The following is an 18,711-nucleotide window of genomic DNA, read 5'->3' on the forward strand; positions in this document are numbered from 1 at the left end:
TGGGGCTCCCCGTGGTGACCTGGCCGGGCCCTGGCACATAGGAGGTCGAAGCATCCTTTTACTGGGGGACAGATGGGTCACCATAAAGGAGGAGGACGTGGCGCCTGGGTGGCTCATTCGTTAAGCATCTGACCCGGACTCAGGTCACGATCTCACTGTCTGAGCTCAAGTCCCACATTGGGTGAGCTTGAGCCCCGCTTCGGGTGAACCCCGCTTCTCTGTCTCTCTCTCCCCCTGTGCCCCTCTTGGGATTCTCTCTCTCCCTCTCTCCCTCTCTCCCTCTCTCCCTCTCAGGAAACGGAGGAGGGCCATCAGGGCTGCCAGTGAGTCATGCACCAAAGTGGGGTTCTGCAGAAGCCAGAGGTAGAGCACTGTCCACCAGCAGAAGGTGACAGCCTGTGTCCACCACCCTGGCCGCTTCCCCGTGCCGGTCCTGCTGGATCGCCGGCTTTGTCTTCTCGGGAGCTTCTCTGGCCTCAGACGCTCACAGCCACGGTCTGCTGCAGCCTCAGCCACACACACTGGTCCACGCCAACCCCTCAGAGCTCTGCAGCCCCAGGGGGCCCCCCGGACAGCAATCACTGCCCACCCGAGGCTGGCCCTCCAGTCCTGGCAGGATTCCACATGTAAGGAGTGACTCCCGCTGCGAGGATGAGCCGTCCACGGAAAAGACACACAGGCCGTGTGTTCAGCTCAGCCAGCCCTGCTGGCGGGTCCACGACACGGGAGCCGGTCGGAACTGCGTGGTTCCCCGAGCTGCCGGGGACAAAGCTGGCCGGTTCCACCAGCTGACACTCCCCAGACTCACCCAGAGCATCAGGGGCTCTACGCACCAGGCTCGACTCCCAAGGGATACTTCTCTCCAACCACAAAGTAACGCTCATCAAAATCTCTGTATGCAAGGGGCGCCTGGGTGGCACAGTCGGTTAAGCGTCCGACTTCAGCCAGGTCACGATCTCACGGTCCGTGAGTTCGAGCCCCGCGTCGGGCTCTGGGCTGATGGCTCGGAGCCTGGAGCCTGTTTCCGATTCTGTGTCTCCCTCTCTCTCTGCCCCTCCCCCGTTCATGCTCTGTCTCTCTCTGTCCCAAAAATAAATAAAAAACGTTGAAAAAAAAAATTAAAAAAAAAAAAAATCTCTGTATGCAAAGAGCCGTAAGAGTGTCCATCGTTGGGGCGCCTGGGTGGCTCAGTGGGTTAAGCGTCCGACTTCGGCTCAGATCGTGACCTCGTGAGTTGGGGCCCCACATCAGGCTCTGTGCCGACGGCTCGGAGCCTGGAGCCTGCTACGGATCCTGTGTCTCCCTCTCTCTCTGCCCCTTCCCCGCTCATGCTCTGTCTCTCTCTGTCTCTCAAAAATGAATAAACTTTAAAAAAAAAAAGTGTCTGTCGTGATGCAACCATTCATTCAACCAACGTGTTCTTAGAGCCTCCTGGGCGCCCTGCTGGGCACCACGAGGGGGTCACAAGGAATTTGAGAACTGGCATAGCAGACAGAAGTGTTCAGTCTCCAGCCTCAGAGATAAAAGCGTAGACTTTGGGGGATTTTAATATTAACATAATTCATCCAATTACTCACTGAACTATTTATCAAGTGCTGGGCACTCTGTTAAAAGCAGAGTCTCCAGTTCTAGAAAACAAGCAAGTTTCCTGCCCTCACGGAGCTCGCTCAAAACCGACAGATGAATTAATAGAAACAATCGTCACAACAATAGCAGCAAAGCTCCCCTCTGCCGAGACGGGCGCCGAACCCCCTTGTCCCTGCCCCGAGACAGGGTGGGTTATCACTTCCCGATTCACTGATAAAGAGACAGAAGCGCAAAGAATTTCAGGATCTGTGACTCCCAGAAGCGTTCTTCGTCTCCCGGTGGTTCATTTTTTTAACGTTTGGAACCATGCGGGGGACGTTATGACATCTGACTACCCTCTTCCTTCTTGGATGTTTCGTGGCTGGACTCGCCATTTCTTCGGGTGGAAGTTCATCAGACGTTACAAGTTAAACACAGGCAGTGGGAGAATAGTCAGGCATTTCCTCTCGGGCCGTTGATAATAATTGAACAATTTTGTTTTAATCAAAAATCTTGCCGGGGTCACAGAACTCGTAAGTGGCAGAGCCGAGCCTCGACCCCATTCAGCCTGCCCCACAGCTTGTCCTCTTGACCATGACATTTGCTAAATTAATCACATAAAGTTGCTTTGCTACAGCCAGAAGCTTCAGCTCACCGCAATTAACAAGGATGGATTTAAAGGTTCAGGGCTCACCCCTCCACCTGGCTCAGAGAATATGCCGTAATGCGATGCGATACCATTTTTGAATTATTAACGAATGCCCTTCTTTTTCTTATTGGGCTGAAATTCACATACATAAGACGAACTTTTTTAGAGGGTGAAGTCTGGTGGAATTTGGCACATTCACAATGGGATCGAGCCATCACCTCCGCCTGATTTCAAAACCTCACTGGTTACCTTTTCGTGCCTGATAGTTCCTTCGACCTTGCCGGTCGTGCTTCAGTAAATAAATGGCAAAGCAGAAATGCGGAAAGAAAGTGAGTCATAGCTACCCTCTGAGAGATTGGCCCCCCAAAATTCGCGAGTTCAAGTCCTAACCCCCAAAGGTGATGGTGTTAGGAAGTTGGGCGTTTGGGAGGTGCTCGGGTTGTGAAGGTGGAGGGTTCTTATAACACGGGATTCACATCAAGAGGCCCCACAGAGCTCCCCGCCCCGCCCCCCCCATAAAGACATGGCGGGACAGGCCACCATCTATGAACCAGGAAGGCCTTCACCAGAACATGACCATGCAGGTGGCTTGAACCTGGACGTCCAGCCTGCAGGACAGTGAGAAAAGCTACCCCACCCCCTCCCTGTTGTGGTATCTGAACAGACTGAGACGGTCATTTCTTGGCTTTTTGAGTTTCAAAAGCCTGGGCCCCGAGAACTAGAACGTTCTCTCACACGTAGATGAGATTGGAGAAACAAGACGAATAGGGTACTCCTGGCTGGGAGGAGGTGGAGAGAAGAGGAGGGCATTAAGGGCGAGGGGACAGGACCTGGAGGAGCCACGTGGACCAGAGAATGTCCACCCCCAGGGCTGCCCGTTTGTACCGTTCAGGAGGCTTCTAAGGGACAGTTCACTAGCTTGTCCTTCCTTTGGAAAGCAGCGAAACGCCCCCCCCGCCCCCACCCCTATTTTTAAAAACCTTTTACCGAGGCGTCACCTACGTGCAGATGTAAACAGAAGACAAGCGTGAAGCTCAGTGTATTTTCCCAAACCCCATCCGGCCGTGGACCCAGATCCAGGAGGAGAAGGTGACGGGAACCCCAGAAGCCTCCCGGGCCCCCTTCCGGTCAACTATGCCCCCAAATGCTACCCTCTCTCTCGATTTCCAACAGCACAGATGAGCTGAGGCTGGTTTTGTGTTTTGCAGAAATGCAATCACACGGATGACTCCCAACTCTGTCTGCCTTCGTTCACCCCCTGAACGTTACGTTTGTGACATTCATCCACGTGTGGCGGTAACTCCTTCATTTCCACCACCGGGCAGCATTCCAAGGTGTGACCGTGCACAACGCACTCAACCGCCCCCTACCGGCGGCCACGCAGTTTCCGGCTTGGGGCCTCCCTGAACTGTGCCGCTGAACAGGAACGTGCCGGTACGTGTCTTTTGGTGAACCTGCGCTTGCGTTTCATTCGAGGGCGTGGCCCCGAGTGGGACTTCCGGGGTGTGGGGTGCAAACAGGTTCAGCTCCGGGAGGTCCTGCCAAACGGTCTTCTAGGGGAGTTTCACCAAAATTCACAGGGAAATGCAGAAGGCTGGACATGGACAGGGCGATGGTGGAGAAGGGGAAAGACTCAGGAGGAGGAGAAAGTCGGAGGGTTTGTGCTACCGAGTTAGACCTACAATGGGGCCTATCATACAGCGACTGTAACTGAGGTAATGTGGAAATGATCAGGACAGGCAGAGGCGGGGGAACCTTTAAAAGAAAACCAAAAGCTGGGGTACCTGGGTGGTTCAGTCAGTTAAGTGTCTGATTCTTGGTTTCCACTCGGGTCATGATCTCACGATTCATGGGTTCAAGCCCTGCATCAGGCTCTGCGCTGACAGCGTGGAGCCTGCTCGGAATTGTCTCCTTCTCCTTCTGCCCCTGCCCTGATTCCATTCTCTGGCGCGCGCTCTCTCTCTCTCTCTCTCTCTCTCTCTCTCTCAGAATAAATAAATAAACTTTAAAAAAAAAAAAAAAAAGCTCGGACTCTGAGCTAAAACCTGGATTTAGATCCCGGGTCCCCCATGAACTTGCTGGGAGCCAAGCCAGTCACCTCTGGGCCCAAAGTCCTTCCCCGTCCAATGGCTTGTAACAGTCAGCTCCGTGGAGGCGTTTGTTTTGTTGATGTGTCCATCATTTATGGAGGTGAGATTCACATCACATAAAGTGAACTTTTTAAGTTGACCCATTCAGGGGCACTGGGTGCCCTTCCAGGGGTGAGTCCCCCACCCCCAGCATCTTCCCCGGCATGGAGTCGCTCTGACAGCAGAACGAGCTCACGCATGTGATGGGTCGGGAACACGGGGGCCTGCAGACGTAGGAGCAGCGCTCCTTATCAGGACCTTTTCCAACTGCATCAGGGCAAGGGTCACTTCCCGGGCCTCGTCTGGCCTGGCTTTGCCTTCATCTAACAGATGTGCTGGTTGTCAGGCTCCGAGAAGCAGCAGCGGGGACCCCATGCACACGGTGGTGCGGTGGAACATTCCAGAACCGAGGCCCCCTTGACGTGGAGGAAAGCAGCAGGGGCCCTGACTGGAAACGGCCGCATCCCCCACAGGAGCCACTCGGTGGGCAGAGCAGCCTCCAGCCCTCCGTCTAAGGCTTGGGTTCCACCTCCTTTCTGCTCTCAGTACACGGCTTTTCAGATCAATTGCCTTATGTTTTTAATTAATTTGAAGCTTAATTAGTTTGAGTTTTAGAGGGTGTGCAACGGTCCCAAAGACCCTCTTGGGATAAAAACACGGAAAGGCTCGACCTAACCAAAGCAAGCCGTTCCCGGCAGCCGCCCGCACGGGCTCCCTGGCCCAAGGGAGGCCTCCACCCAGGAGGTGAGGCTGTGCGTCAGAGGCCAAGAGGTCAGGGGCATCCCAGGAGGCGCCACCCCCCCAAGACCCCAGAGCCCAGATGGCGCTGTTCTGTGCGTGGATTCTGTGAGTCTGGAATTGGGCCGGGCGCAGCGGGGACAGAAGGGTCTGCTGCCCTCCCACCTGTGGGCCTCGGCTGGAGGCCAGGGACTGGCATCGCGGCAGGAGGGAGAGGTGACTTGGGAGGGGAGGTCTTTGCTCAAACGTCTGGCACTTGGCCCACAGGCCCCAACCTCACCAGGGCGCCCGGGCACCTACACTTGGCATCCCCGTGTGGTCTCTGTGGGGTGCTTGGGCCTCCTTGCAGCGCGGTGGCCGTATCCGAGAGCGAGTGTCACACAAGAACCAGGTGGGAGTGCACGTGTTTCTTTGCCCTGGTTCCAGACTCACACAGCAGCCTCTCTGCCCGATGCTGTTGGTTGAGGCTGTGTCCCTTAATCGGGGTAACCAGACCCAACCCGAGACCTGCCAGTGTCACCTCCCAAAGACCTCCAGACTCCATCCACGTCCCTCTGCCTCCCCAGCCGTGCCTGAGCCCGAGCTGCCCACCTCCTCCTCCTCTCCCTCCTGGCCCCCTGCGCCCTCTGCACTGCTCTCTGCACGCACGTTCTGTTCCCTCTCCGTCCTTCTGGCTGTCCTCTGCACTGCTCTCTGCACACACACTCTGTTCCCACTGCGTCCTTCTGGCTGTCCTCTTACTACCGCCAGTGGCTTCCATTTCTCTTAAGACAAAGTCCAAAATCCTAACCGTGGCTACCAAACCCCACTCCTCTGAGCAGCACCACCCCCTCCAGCTTCACCCCTGTCTCCCCCTCCCCAGCCCCCACGGAGGTTCCCTGGTGACACTTGCCACTTCCCTGTGCTCATGAGCCACGTGTGGCCAATGGCCGCTAGAGTGGATGCCCCTGTCCCCATGTTGCCCTCTCTGCTCTTTCTTCCCTCCCGGGGCAGCCCTTCACCAGGGCCACACTCTACTCTGCTGTCCCCTGAGGCGGATTTTAATCTATGTGTGTTTTCCTATTTTTAACACACATTCTTCTTCTAAGCCACCTAAAATCGTACGTGGGCCAAATTCTCTGCTTCATTCCTTTGAATAGCAGAGCCTGGCTGTAAGGCTAGACCACAGGATCACGCCTTTGCAATCATCTCATTATAGAATCTGAGGTCTTCAATTCTGTCATAAACTCACAGAGAACATCTTAGTCTGTTATATTTGATTTATTAGCAGCAAAATACTTCTCTCAAAAAGACCGTCCCTGTACATACAGTCGGAGACCGCCCCCCCCCCCCAGTACGAAAAGTCACAGGCAATCAGAGCGGGGATGGTCCAAGCCCACATGGGCAGAGGACACTCCCACTTGCCCCCTTCACCCTGTGCTCTGTGCTGTGATGGCCCCAGGGCACCCCAGCTCCAAGGAACAAAGTTTGAGAACGAGTGATTTAAGTCATAACAACACATCAAGCTTCTTTATGAATTCCAGCATCGTGTGCATATAAAATGTACATTAAAGTCTGGAGAGATTGCTTAGGCTCTTCAAAGTTATTAAAAGATCATTTTAGAAGTGAAAATCGCCTTAGAGATAACTTCTGGAGAATTTTAATTTGTCTCTGAGTTAAAGGCAGCTGAGATACAGTGAAAGAGGTTGCTGGTTAAAGAGGACCTGGTGAGGAATTCTAACTCCAGGTACAAACAAGAAACAAAAAACCATACAGCTTCTCTGAGCCTCTGTTGGCCTAGTCTCCCACAAAACGGCCCGAAGACTTCCCTTCCAGTGGCCTGGAGAGCTAAATGAGATGGAAACTGGGAACGTGCCCAAGGATCAAAAGTATGCACAAGAAACTTCTCCTTTAAAAATCATTGGAGCACCTGGGTGGCTCAGTCGGTTAAGCATCTGACTTCAGCTCAGGTCGTGATCTCGCGGTTCGTGGGTTCGAGCCCCGCGTCGGGCTCTGTGCTGACGGCTCGGAGCCTGGAGCTGCTTCAGATTCCATGTCTCTCTGCCCCTCCCCTGCTCGTGCTCTGTCTCTTTCTCTCAAAAATAAATAAACATTGGGGCGCCTGGGTGGCGCAGTCGGTTAAGCGTCCGGCTTCAGCCAGGTCACGATCTCGCGGTCCGTGAGTTCGAGCCCCGCGTCGGGCTCTGGGCTGATGGCTCGGAGCCTGGAGCCTGTTTCCGATTCTGTGTCTCCCTCTCTCTCTGTCCCTCCCCCGTTCATGCTCTGTCTCTCTTTGTCCCAAAAATAAAAAATAAAAACGTGGAAAAAAAAAATTTAAAAAAATAAAATAAATAAATAAATAAATAAATAAATAAACATTAAAAAAAATAATAATTAACTGGACAATTAATACCATAGGGCTATAGAAACGGATACTGAGGAAAGAGTACTTACAATGCAAAAAGAAATTCATAACGCCTTGCAGAAGGGAAAAGGGAGACATTCAGATGTGCTGCCGACGATGCCATTAGCTTTGGAAACACGCACGCTCGTACTTTTACACAAACATAGAACTCCATCATTGCCCGTAGATCACGGACAACCTGTAAGTCTGTGTAAGGTATGTGTGTATGTGCGGGTATATGAAAGATCCTTAATCTTTGGGTTTTTTCTGTGGGCTGGTCTAGGGGTTTTGTTTGGCCAGGTTTTGTTTTCTTTTCTTTTCTTTTCTTTTCTTTTCTTTTCTTTTCTTTTTTCAAGTGTTTTGCATTGGGGTGTGAACTGTTTGCAGTCAGAAGGCGAGGTCGCCCTCCGTGAGATTCGAGGGCCGTTGGTACAGCATTCCTGAGTCTGTGGAAACTACTTTTGAGTTTCGTATTCTGAATTCTAAAGAAACTGCGCAATCTGTGTTAAACTGAACGAGAAAATGTTCTAGATTAAGTCATTTGGCCGTGACAATGGCTGAACGAAACAGACATCCTTAGAGACGTGCACAGGCCAGTTGTCACGGAGTCTGAATTACAGGAAGTGGCTTTGTTTGGCTCGTCAGTTTGGCTCTGTTTGGCCTGACCTGGTTTGGATGAGGCCCAGAGAGGCAGCTCTGTCTTGACCTTGGATCTGTGACCCCACCAGCCCCTGGACACTTGGTGAACTCTCTCTGCTCAGGTGACCGGGAGGACGCCCGATAGCTGAGGAAGGTGCCGATGTCAACAAAGATCTGCCTGAAGGGGACAGTGTTCCTGGAGAGGGGCCTGTGCCCAGGCGGGGGGTGGACAGATGTGACAGGGACACAGAGGGGAGCCAGGGCACGGTGGGAGCAGAGTACCAGGCAGACTCTCAGAGGAAGGTCCCAGGAGCTGCGTGGGACAGAGCTCCAGCTGGACATCTGCTCTGAGTGCAGCCAAGGTCACCAAGGAAGTGAGAGCATGTCAGGAAGAAACGAGGACTGAGCCCTGAGAAGTGTCCTCTTTGACTCTTGAGGACGTCAGGGCAGAAGGCTGGCTTCTACCACTCAGTCTCGCCATCTGAGCTGTCCTGGAGTGCAAGGTCACACTCAGCTCTGGAGACAGGAAAGACTAGAAGGCTTCTGGTCCGAGCTGGCTGCCCACATCCACCCCATCCTACAGTGGCAGGAGACAGGTGCGGAGGGAATCTAACTGGACCATCTGCTCAAGTTTATCTTGAAACGAAGAGGTTGTAGCCAGGTGTTTTGGAAGTCCTGTCCCTGAAGCTCCTCACTGCACTTAGAAAGTCCCCGATGACCAAGGATCTGGTGGGCGAGGCTGACACACAGCCGCGTCTTCGTCACCTGTCCCCTGCCTCTGTCCAACACCCAGCCCTGCCTCGCTCCTTCCCTTCACCTTCCCGTCCCCTTGATGACAAGGAAGCAGGACATTCTTCATTCCTCCTCTTCCTCCAGATCCTTCCCGGCTTTCCCGGCCCCCCTCACACCTTATCCAGTGTCCCACCCTCAACACTCTGATGGGGCAGTCTGGCCTCTCCCTTCAAGAGGATTAAGACCCTGTGGTCTCAGTTCCTCCATGTCTCCTCTACTCCCCCCACACACCCGTGCCTCCATTGTGTGCACACCCTCGTCCCGGCCCCACTCAGCTGAATGAACACCTGAACCATCTCAAAGATGTCTGCTGGATTCAGTCATCAAGAAGTCCTAACTGGCTCGGAGCAGGACATCTCCAGGGATGAGGTGGTGGCATAAGGCAGACTGTGGGAGACTGAGTGGGGTGATGGAATATTCTAGATCTTCATTGCAGGGGAACGTCCATGACAATATCTTTGTCAAAATTCATGGAACCGCACACTGAAAAGGGTACATTTCACTAGATGTAAATTATACCTCAATGAAACTGACGTCAGCGTAAAAATATAAAATAAATCGTTCCTACTCAACAAACGACCACTTTCCTCTTTAAACGACTCCTTTCGATTCTACACATCACATCTCGGATGACGCTAACAGAAAAGGCAACGCACATAAATATTTCTCTCCTGCTTATTTTCCATTTCTCCGTTCACCAATTTTCTTCCCGTTTTCCCCTCAGCGCAGACTTTCCTCTGTTCCCTTAATAGTCCCCGCTCTATAATTAGTAGCTCTGATAATTCTTTTATCATGTGTGTTTTATTTCTAAAATATTCACTACCGCAGCTCTCCCATAATGCCTTAATTCAATTCCCTGATCACCATTTTTACAATCGTGAGGTATTAATAATATCTTCTATTTCGGTAGTGCCTTTTTTTTTTCTTTTTGTCTGACGAACAAAAAAGTACTTTGCAGGCACTTTGTATCCCTGCGAGGGAGTTAGGGAAGGAGGACAGACTGCGGGTGGGAAAAGGCAGGCACAAGACGTGTGTGGGGTGTGCTGCTCACACAAGACGGCGCTGAGCGTTGGCCAAAGTTCAGTGCAGAGCTTCGTCTCCCAAGAGAGGGGCAGGGGTCCCCACCCCACTGCCTGGGGGAATCTAGAGTCAGCCCAAGCCCAGCCTCTGGGTGGAGGCCAAGTCTGGACACCTCCCTTTAGAAGGCGGGACACAAAATCTGCCCTCTCCTGACCCTGACCCTGACCCCGACCCTGACCCAGAGACTCTTACTGGAGGTTGGGATGGGAAGACAATAAAAAAATGAAAACGAGAGCACTGCAATGCCCACCTGGAGAGAATCGTGGAATCTCTCTGAGTCCAGAGGCCGCCCCCGCTAAATCCCCCCGACTCCGATTTTGCAAGCACACAGCCCACCCGGGGCAGGTCCCCAGCCAAGATGCAACCCACTAGGCTGCCCTCCAGCATTGTTCCCAGGCTCCCTGGGTCCATGCCATTCTCTCGACAAACACCGGACCTCTGTGTCGTTGGACTCTCCAGATGTTCCTCCTCTGGCGGTACTCCTCCCCCACACAGAATCCGCCTCGTCCCAACACACAAAGTCAGTGCCAGATAGTGTCAGCCTTCATAACGATGTAGGGCATGTCACACACAGACCATACGCCCAGTGACTAAGAGGGCAAAGGGCCTTGCAGCAGATCTGACCTGCTGGAACAGGTAGCGGTGACCCTAACAGGCATCCCAGCCACCGCTCATCACATGTGCCAGCTCTTACAGGTGCAGGGAGGTGCAGGTCAAAGGTCACTCTGGGAGTAAGTGGATGGGCCGAGTTTGGACCACAGACCACGCTTCCTCTACCCCATTTCCTTTATCTAAACCAGGAACATGGATCCTTGGTGGGATTGGCGGAAGGTTCTTCCAAATCTTTTGGTTCCCTTGTGCCACTGTCTCCCTCTGGTCTTTTTTTTTTTTAATTTTTTTTTTTAACGTTTATTTATTTTTGAGACAGAGAGAGACAGAGCATGAACGGGGGAGGGACAGAGCATGAACAGAATCTGAACCAGGCTCCAGGCTCTGAGCTGTCAGCACAGAGCCCGACGCGGGGCTCGAACTCACGGACCGTGAGATCATGACCTGAGCCGAAGTCGGATGCTTAACCGACTGAGCCACCCAGGCGCCCCTCCCTCTAGTCTTAAGGCAGGTTGTGTTTTCCACAAGGGACCACAGACATCATCTCCCATCCCACCTGCTCTAGCTTGACACCCCTCCCGTGGAGGGATGGGACCTGTGTCCCCTCCCCTTGAACTTGGGCACTTTGGGAAGACTAGACTTCACTGACTCATTCGTTATTTTATAGGTATGTATTGAGCACCGCCCACGGGCCCAGATCCTCGCTCAGACTGTAAATACTTAAGACTCCACCTTTGCCTTCTAGGAGAGAAATTCCTCTCTCGACAGCTGCTCCCTGGTTTGCTTTGAGGAAGCTGCCTATGAACACCCAGTGGGGTGCCTCTCAAGGTGCCAGGTGGACCCAGCACTGAATTCATGCCCCGTCCTTGCCCCCTTCCCTGTGAATCTGTGCTGTGTCGATGCTACAGCAGGAAGGAAACGTCCCACGTTAGACTCCCCATAGGGTTATAGGAGATCCGATGTCACTCTCGGAACCATACACGGAGCCTGGGGCAATCAGAGTGACCAGCCATTCTCCTCCCTTGTTTGTTTGTTTGTTTGTTTGTTTGTATTTAATGCACACCTGTCCCCTTCCTCTGTAGCATCGGCTCCCTCTTAAATCATCTCCCAACACAGTAACGCGTCAGGCCAACGGGGAGCTTGGGAAATGCACGGCTTTGATTAATTGCGTTTCTGGTTGACAGAGTCGAGCCGAAGCCATGCTGCTCTGACTGATGCTGTTGTACAGCTTTCTACTCTGCAGACTCCGTTAGTATCCACTACTAAACACACTTGGATCCCACGCTGATGACAAGCCTCTGTGGACACCTGGGAGCCTCTGTTTCCATGTGAGGTAGGACTTCGTTGGCTTCTTTGGGTTACCACCAAAACCAGATGGGAGTTTCAGACTAGGGATGTAAGAATGTGAGTGTCGGCTCCACAATGGACCACAGCCAGGAACCAGAGCACCTGAGGGAACCCAGGCATCTGTTCTGCCTTCTTGGCATGCCTGCCAACCGGGAAGAAGATGGTTTTTGCCAAAGGCACTCAGGGTTTCTCTACCTGGGGTCGAGAGAGTTGTGCCCAACTCCAGCCAACCCGGAGTCTCTTAGCACCAGGAAAGTCTCTGCCTGGATCAGCTGTGGTGAAGTCGCCTCCAGAGCAAGGGACTTTGTCAACAGCAGACGCCGAACAAACATGGCGGTTCCCACTGCGACCATCAGACGGCTGTTGGAGGGGCGGGCTGAGTGAGAAGGGGCAGTTTCCACGGAAGCCTGAGTAGTTAAGATCAGACATCCACACATTTCAAGGTCTCTGGTGGACGTACAGCCCCAGACCTGGAAACGCAATTTTAACTAAAGCCCCAATGTCAAGGGTTTTCTTATCACCATTTTCTATGTAATTGGCGATCATAGCTGGCTGTCTTCATCTGGGTCCTCCCAGAGGCAGGGCTGAGATGTAGATTTGAGTACAAGCGGTTTATCCAGAGCGTGTGTGGTGCGGTGTGTAAGATCACTTTGGCACGTTCAGAGTTTTGTCTGGAGACGGAAGGCAACCACTGACAAGGAAATCACATGTTTTATGCAAATAGGAGAGACAACTCGGTGTATGTCAGCATGCCCAAACCCCAAATAATCTATTTTCAAGTTTTAGGGCAGTAAATCATTGGCTGTTACCTTCTTTGAAAAACACAAAACTTGTAGATTAGAGGCAGTGCTGGAATTCATTTTCCACGGTGTGTGTGTGTGTGTGTGTGTGTGTGTGTGTGTGTTTGTGCTTTGTTTTTACCTAAAGCTTAGTTTCAGCCGCTCTTGGTGCCCAGGGTGAATCGGCGCCCCCTAGTGGTGAGTATGTTGCTGCGTGCTCGCATGTTCATGGCTACCCTGCAGGCACCCCAAGGAAGGAGTCCCTCTCGTGCGTGGGTCACTTCCGCTCCTCTCCTCCTGCCCTTTCCTCTCCCGACACCTGATGTATCAGACTCGGGCTAGCTGCTGTAACCAACCCCAGATGTGCTGGGGCTTAAAGCGGCAAGAATGCCCTTCTCATCCCTGGACCAGACCCAGGCAGGGCTGTTCCTGATGGGCTGGGGCCTCTGCTCCACCCAGACATTCCAGGATCCAGCCTTCCCGGGAGCTTAGCTGCCGTGGATGGGTCTGGATCTCAACAGGCACGCCTCCCCGGCCGTCCGCATGGAACATAGTGGGAGAGGGGACCCAGGGCCACAGGTCTGCTGTGCCTCTGAGCACACGGTGTCACTCTGGTGACAGGCAGGCAGACAAAGTCTTCCAACTGTGCTTTTCCTTCCTAGAGACAGCCCCTCCCCGTGGAAATATGAGGCAAGGAGTGGTAATAGCCCCCCACCACAGTATCAGAGGGTCTCCACAGCCTGATTTGGGCTTCCCCCCTCCTCTACAAGCACCTCATGCTCCAGCCACGCCAGGTGATCCCTTATGCTCAAAACACCCCTGCTCCTTCCAGCCACGGGGCCTTTGCTCATGCCATTCCTCCACCTTAAATGCCTTTCCCTTCTTTGTCTAATTGGGAAAATCTTATGCATCCTTTAAGATGCTAACGTCACCTCATTTCCAGAAGATCCCCTGACACCCACCTCCCCAGCAGCACTGACGCTTCCCGCCTCGGTGCCCTCCTCAGTCACTCGTGTGGGTATCCATTTCTGCCTGCACTTTGGGCCCCGAGGGCTGGGTCCATACAGAAGGCGAGGCGTGCATGCCAGTTAATTATTTTTTAATGAGGAAATAACGTGAATGAACACGTCCCACCCGTTTTGACTTCTGCCCGCTAAGGAAGGACCCCGCGCACGTCACGGCCCCCTGCCCATCCCCCACACCCCTCCCTACAAAGGCGAAGACCCCGCTCCGTGAGTCGTGGAATTGACAGGATTCCGGCATCGCCTCTTAAATTTCTCGGAGGGAAATTTCTCCTTCCCCTGGATGGCTCCTCCTACACAATGCAAAACCATCACCTCTTCGTGGCCTCAAAGAAGCTTTGCTCCAATCTCGCTGGCAGATGTCTCCAAAGGAAGGCTCCAGTGCTGAGCCACAGCATCAGAGAGCTCCGGTGCTCCCTCGATTGCCGGCACAGAACCTGGCGAGCCCTGCACTGTCAGAGGGAAGGGAGGGGAGCCCTGGGCTCTGGGCCCGACTCCAGAAGAGGACACGGCACCCGCCCATCTGCCTCCTCCTCCCGCCCGCTCCCCCACCCACCGCAATCCTAATGCTCTGCCTTTGCCCAATATCGCATGATTCTTCCAAACACTTGCGTGCCCGCATCTCATGGGGGCCTTCCCCCACCCCTGCAAGGGCACAACGCGGGCCCGGTTGCCCCCACACTGTCCCTCGTAGCCAGGGCACGACCCATCTTACTGGAGCCGGGAGGGGCTGCCCGTGTGCCACAGCTGGAATCAAAGTTGAGCTGAGGTCCCCGAGCAGGACCACCGCTTGGAAAAAGCCACGCACGGATCAAGGCTGCTGACAGATGTCAGTTTGAAAAAGGCCTCTCCGGGAGAGGGGGCAGCCCGTGGCCTGCCGGTGAAGAATATAAATTGGCTCATCTTTCTAAAGAGCAGCGTGCTCTGATGCCTGCCGGATTTGGAAACTCAGACTGCACGTCGGGTGGAGAAAAATCAGTGAGTCAGGACCCGGGCTCCCGATTCCGGTTGTGGCACAGATGGGACGTGTGACCTTGTGCAAAGCGTCAGGTCACTCTGGGAGGCCCTGCAAGAGAAAGATAAGGTAGGACATCAGTGGTTTTCAGCCTGTGGGCGCTCAGAGTTCGTGACATCGAAAATCAAAAGGACTCACATCTCCCAGAGAGCAGCAAAACCAGACCAACACATCTGTGATTATTACAAAGTTCTGTCTTCCCACCTAGATTCCACCTGGTGCCACAAGTTAAGAGGTTCTGCTTCTAAATCAGACACTCTCTGAGCAGAAGAGAAAAGGCGTCTGAAGCTGGAGCCCCGCAATCAGGAAGGTCTGGGTTCAAACCCGCCCTCCCGCCACCCCTGAGTGTGATCTGGGCCTCGGGCTTCGGTTTGTCTACAAAACAGGGCTTATCAGAGGACACACAGTAGGGCAGACAGCATCGTTGTGAAGGCTACCTGACGTGACACAGTTCCTGGAACGTGGTAAGTGCCCAATAATGGGGCGCCCGGGTGGCTCAGTCGGTTCAGCATCCGACTTCGGCTCAGGTCACAATCTCACAGCTCATGAGTTCGAGCCCCGCGTCAGGCTCTGTGCTGGCGGCTCAGAGCCTGGAGCCTGCTTCGGACTCTGTGTCTCCCTCTCTCTCTGCCCCTCCCCCACACTATCTCTCTCTTTCTCTCTCTCTCCCTCAAAAATAAGCATTAAAAAAATACTTAAAAAAATAGGTGCTGCATAAACACGTGCAGTATTAGGACCATTCATCTTTAACAAAAACGATGAAGAAATTACTTGAAACTTAGTTGATTTAGCCAGTATATGCTGATAGATAGATAGAAAGATGAGAGATATAGATAGATAGATAGATAGATAGATAGATGATAGATAGATGAGAGAGAGAGAGAGAGAGAGAGAGAGAGAGAGAGAGAGAGAGAGATGAGTGAAAAAGTCTTGAGTTAATGAAGAGACTAGCTTAGAACAATGTAACGGGAACACCTGAAATCGTCAACTCTGTCTCAGCCCCATAACTGTCAGGCTGCTACACTGTCCCAGCCCCAATCCCTGGGACACCGGATTCCCTCCGAGCAAGTTCTAGATGCAACCCCCTCACCCTCACCTGCTCACCCAGCCCTCCCGCCACATGCCCCCACCTCCCCCCTTCCTGGGCCACCAGCTGGTGAAGCACCAACCCCTTGGGGCAGGGGTTGGGGCCGGCAGACTCCAGCCTTTCGACCCTATGATTCCACCAAAACCTTGTCCGATGGGATTTTCACTAGAGCACAGAGAATATAGGGGTTACTTGATCTTACGATCTAAGGATCCAGCTTGGGGTGGGGTTTTTTTCATCAGCGTCAAGACCAGTGGTCACAAATTTATAGGCCTCCAGCAGCAGTGAAGACTGCTGATACATAAGGGAAGACACTTGGGGAAGGCATCTGACGCTGCATTAGCATAGTTTCATTTTGCTATAGCCATTGACAGAGGCCTGAGGCTTGAGGGACAGTCGGGCATGGCGGAGACAAAGGCTAACCGGAGACACATGGAGAGCAGCCTCTGTGTTATAATTTGGGAGTGAGGGCCCAGCTTCTCTACTTTCTCTGATTTCTCAGATTTTTCCAGATCATTAGACACAATCTGCCAAATTTAAAAATATTAGCTCCATTTTTTTTTCCCCCTCTGTGGGTCGAATAAAAACAGCAGACCAGGTTCAGTCCCCGGGCCATCATTTCTGTGAGCTTTCATTGGGCCACCTCTGCCCAGTCCTGACCGACACCTCCAGTGTGTGTGAACAAGAGTGAAGAGTGGCAGGGTCACCATGTGTGGTTGTCCAGGGTGTGCACTGCCCAAGGCTACCACACCTAAGAGGCTGCCATTTCCATCGCCGGCATCCAAGCTCTGTACTATGAATTTCAACAGTCTTCCAGCAGAGGGCAGTCACATGCCACGCTCTGACAAAACCGGCTTTCATCACATTTTCATCCGGCGGAAGGGTCTTAAGGCAGGAGGGTCCTTTTTCCGATTCCCACAAAGATGTTATAAAAACCAGCTGCAGTCGTAAGCGTGGAGAATATCGAAGTGTATCATTCCCTGCATTATGATTGGGTGGCGAGGCGGTGCAGGCCCCAGAACGGCTGCACTTTTCCGAGCGTGTAAATCAGTCCACTTTGCAAACAGGCTGCACCTAATCAAGCTGAACATGCAAACACCGGACAGCCAGGCGTTCCCCTGGGTGTGCGCCCAACAGTATGCACACATACGCGCACCCAGAAACACGTTCTAGAACACTCACAGGCACACCGTTTCCAACGGCCCAAACGGGAGCGAGCTCTGATGCCCGTCAGCGGTGGGAAGGATCCAGAAGTTGCGGCACAGTAGACAACGATGGAAAAAGAACAAACCGCCGTTGCAAACCGTCATACAGACGAGCCTCACAAAGGTGGGGCTGCGTGAACGAATCCGGCCGCGAAAGAGCACACCCCGCGTGATGTCACTCGTATAGAATGTCCGTGGCGGGCAGAGCTAGCCTCTGGGGTCGGACGTCGGGATGGCACCTTCCCTGGGAAGGAGGGCGCGGAGGGCGGGGAGCAAAAGGGCGCCCGGGGGATCTCCCCAAGTCCTGAGGGGCTCCTGGGAGGGGGTCACATGGATGAGTTCACGTTGGGAAAATCCACCCGTCTGTACACACTCACGCGTTTGCACTTTTCCATCAGCATGCTGAGTTTCGATCAATAGTGTCACGGTAGATGGTCCCACGCATCGCCGGGCAGGGAAAGGCTTCGGAGCAGACGGGGAGAGAAAACCGCCGGGCCACCGTCCCAGCCTCTGAGAGTAACGTTCTTTCCCCGGCTGCCAGGAATCACAGACGGTGTGTGGTTGCAGAAGGAGGCCAGCTTCCTCGGATCGGCTGTGTCAACAGGCTGACCTCCCGGTTTGGTGACCAGGAATCCTTGCCTCTGGCTGTGGCTCACATTGTTTCTGGCATTTGCCATTGGCAAGTATCACTGGCCTCTTGTTTTCTGGAAGCAACGAAAATGCTACAAGGTATCGGCACCTCACTGAACAACTTATCACATGGTTGGAGCCCAAGGAGATTGATTTGTGTGAGTCCAGCAAGACGGGCGGCCCCCAGCGTGCTATGGGAGCTCCCCTGAAGCCTTGTGATTCTTTCCGGCCTCCGTGGCCTTTGGGGTGCTTTGCCTCGCACGGCGTGCACCTGCAGTTATTTTGCGTGTACACGTGGATGCTGAGAGCTGCCCGGGCTTCTGTCCCCTGGTGAACCCTCGGTCACTGACACGCAGGTACTTGGATATGAAGGCCCAGCGCCTCCGCCCCAGCCTGGACAAACCCTCGGGGAGACTTTGCCGAAGAAAACCCCGTCCCCCCTTGGCTCCTTGGTCTCCTCCCCCGCCCCTTGCAGACCACCCTGGGACCGTGACCTCAGCGGACAGCTTGCACACCAATCTCCGTCTCCAGGTTTGCTCCCGGGCAGCCTGACAGAGACAGGAGGGGAAAACGGATTCTAGCATCGTCGTCGTGGAGATTGCAAAACCTGAGACTCCTTGGCGGGGACTCCCGCCTCCCCGACACACACGCCTGCGTCTCCGGTTTCTGCAAAGGCCAGCAAGTGGCTGGCAACAAGCTTGGAAGCGGCCGTCATCATTTCCAGGACTCGCTATTACTCAAGTCGTGATGTTTTCGTTGGGTACACAGACAGGCTCCCACGGGCCATGCACCGGGCCTCCTTCTGGCGTCCGGGCCTGGAACTCAGAACATGCTTTCCCGTAAAAATAACAGCAGGGGCTAACGCGGGGAGAGCAAAGCCTGTTCCCCAAAGAGCCTTCTTAACCCGTGTGTTGCCGGGCTCCAGTGATTCGCGTGCTGATCTGAAGAAAATAAATAAAGGGCTGATCTGAGTTCTGCCCGTCTTCCTCCAGCTCGAGAGGGAGACGAGCTCGTTCCTGTCCTAGAACAAGGCTTCTCCGC

At 53.6% G+C, this 18,711-nt stretch overlaps 2 long non-coding RNA genes across 3 annotated transcripts in view; one reads left to right on the plus strand and one right to left on the minus strand.

Annotated features, from left to right (window-relative positions):
• LOC131500847 (uncharacterized) overlaps positions 1-12,834 on the plus strand; it is a 105,931-nt gene extending 93,097 nt beyond the window's left edge. The window contains exons 6-7 of the long non-coding RNA XR_009256496.1: positions 3,424-3,649; positions 11,770-12,834. This is a non-coding gene — a long non-coding RNA (uncharacterized LOC131500847). The remainder of the gene's footprint in view (positions 1-3,423; positions 3,650-11,769) is intronic.
• Positions 12,835-13,795: 961 nt separating this feature from the next.
• On the minus strand, positions 13,796-18,089 carry LOC131500863 (uncharacterized). Of its 2 annotated transcripts, none has more exons than XR_009256504.1 (2): positions 16,587-18,089; positions 13,796-14,799 (listed from the first exon to the last, which is right to left on the minus strand). It is a non-coding gene; the product is annotated as an uncharacterized LOC131500863 (long non-coding RNA). The 2 variants fall into 2 exon arrangements; XR_009256505.1 differs by having other exon boundaries at positions 16,431-18,089.
• Between the last annotated feature and the right edge of the window lie 622 nt (positions 18,090-18,711).

Source organism: Neofelis nebulosa, chromosome 18, assembly GCF_028018385.1.
Source record: "Neofelis nebulosa isolate mNeoNeb1 chromosome 18, mNeoNeb1.pri, whole genome shotgun sequence".
In the NCBI taxonomy this organism is placed as follows: domain Eukaryota; kingdom Metazoa; phylum Chordata; class Mammalia; order Carnivora; family Felidae; genus Neofelis; species Neofelis nebulosa.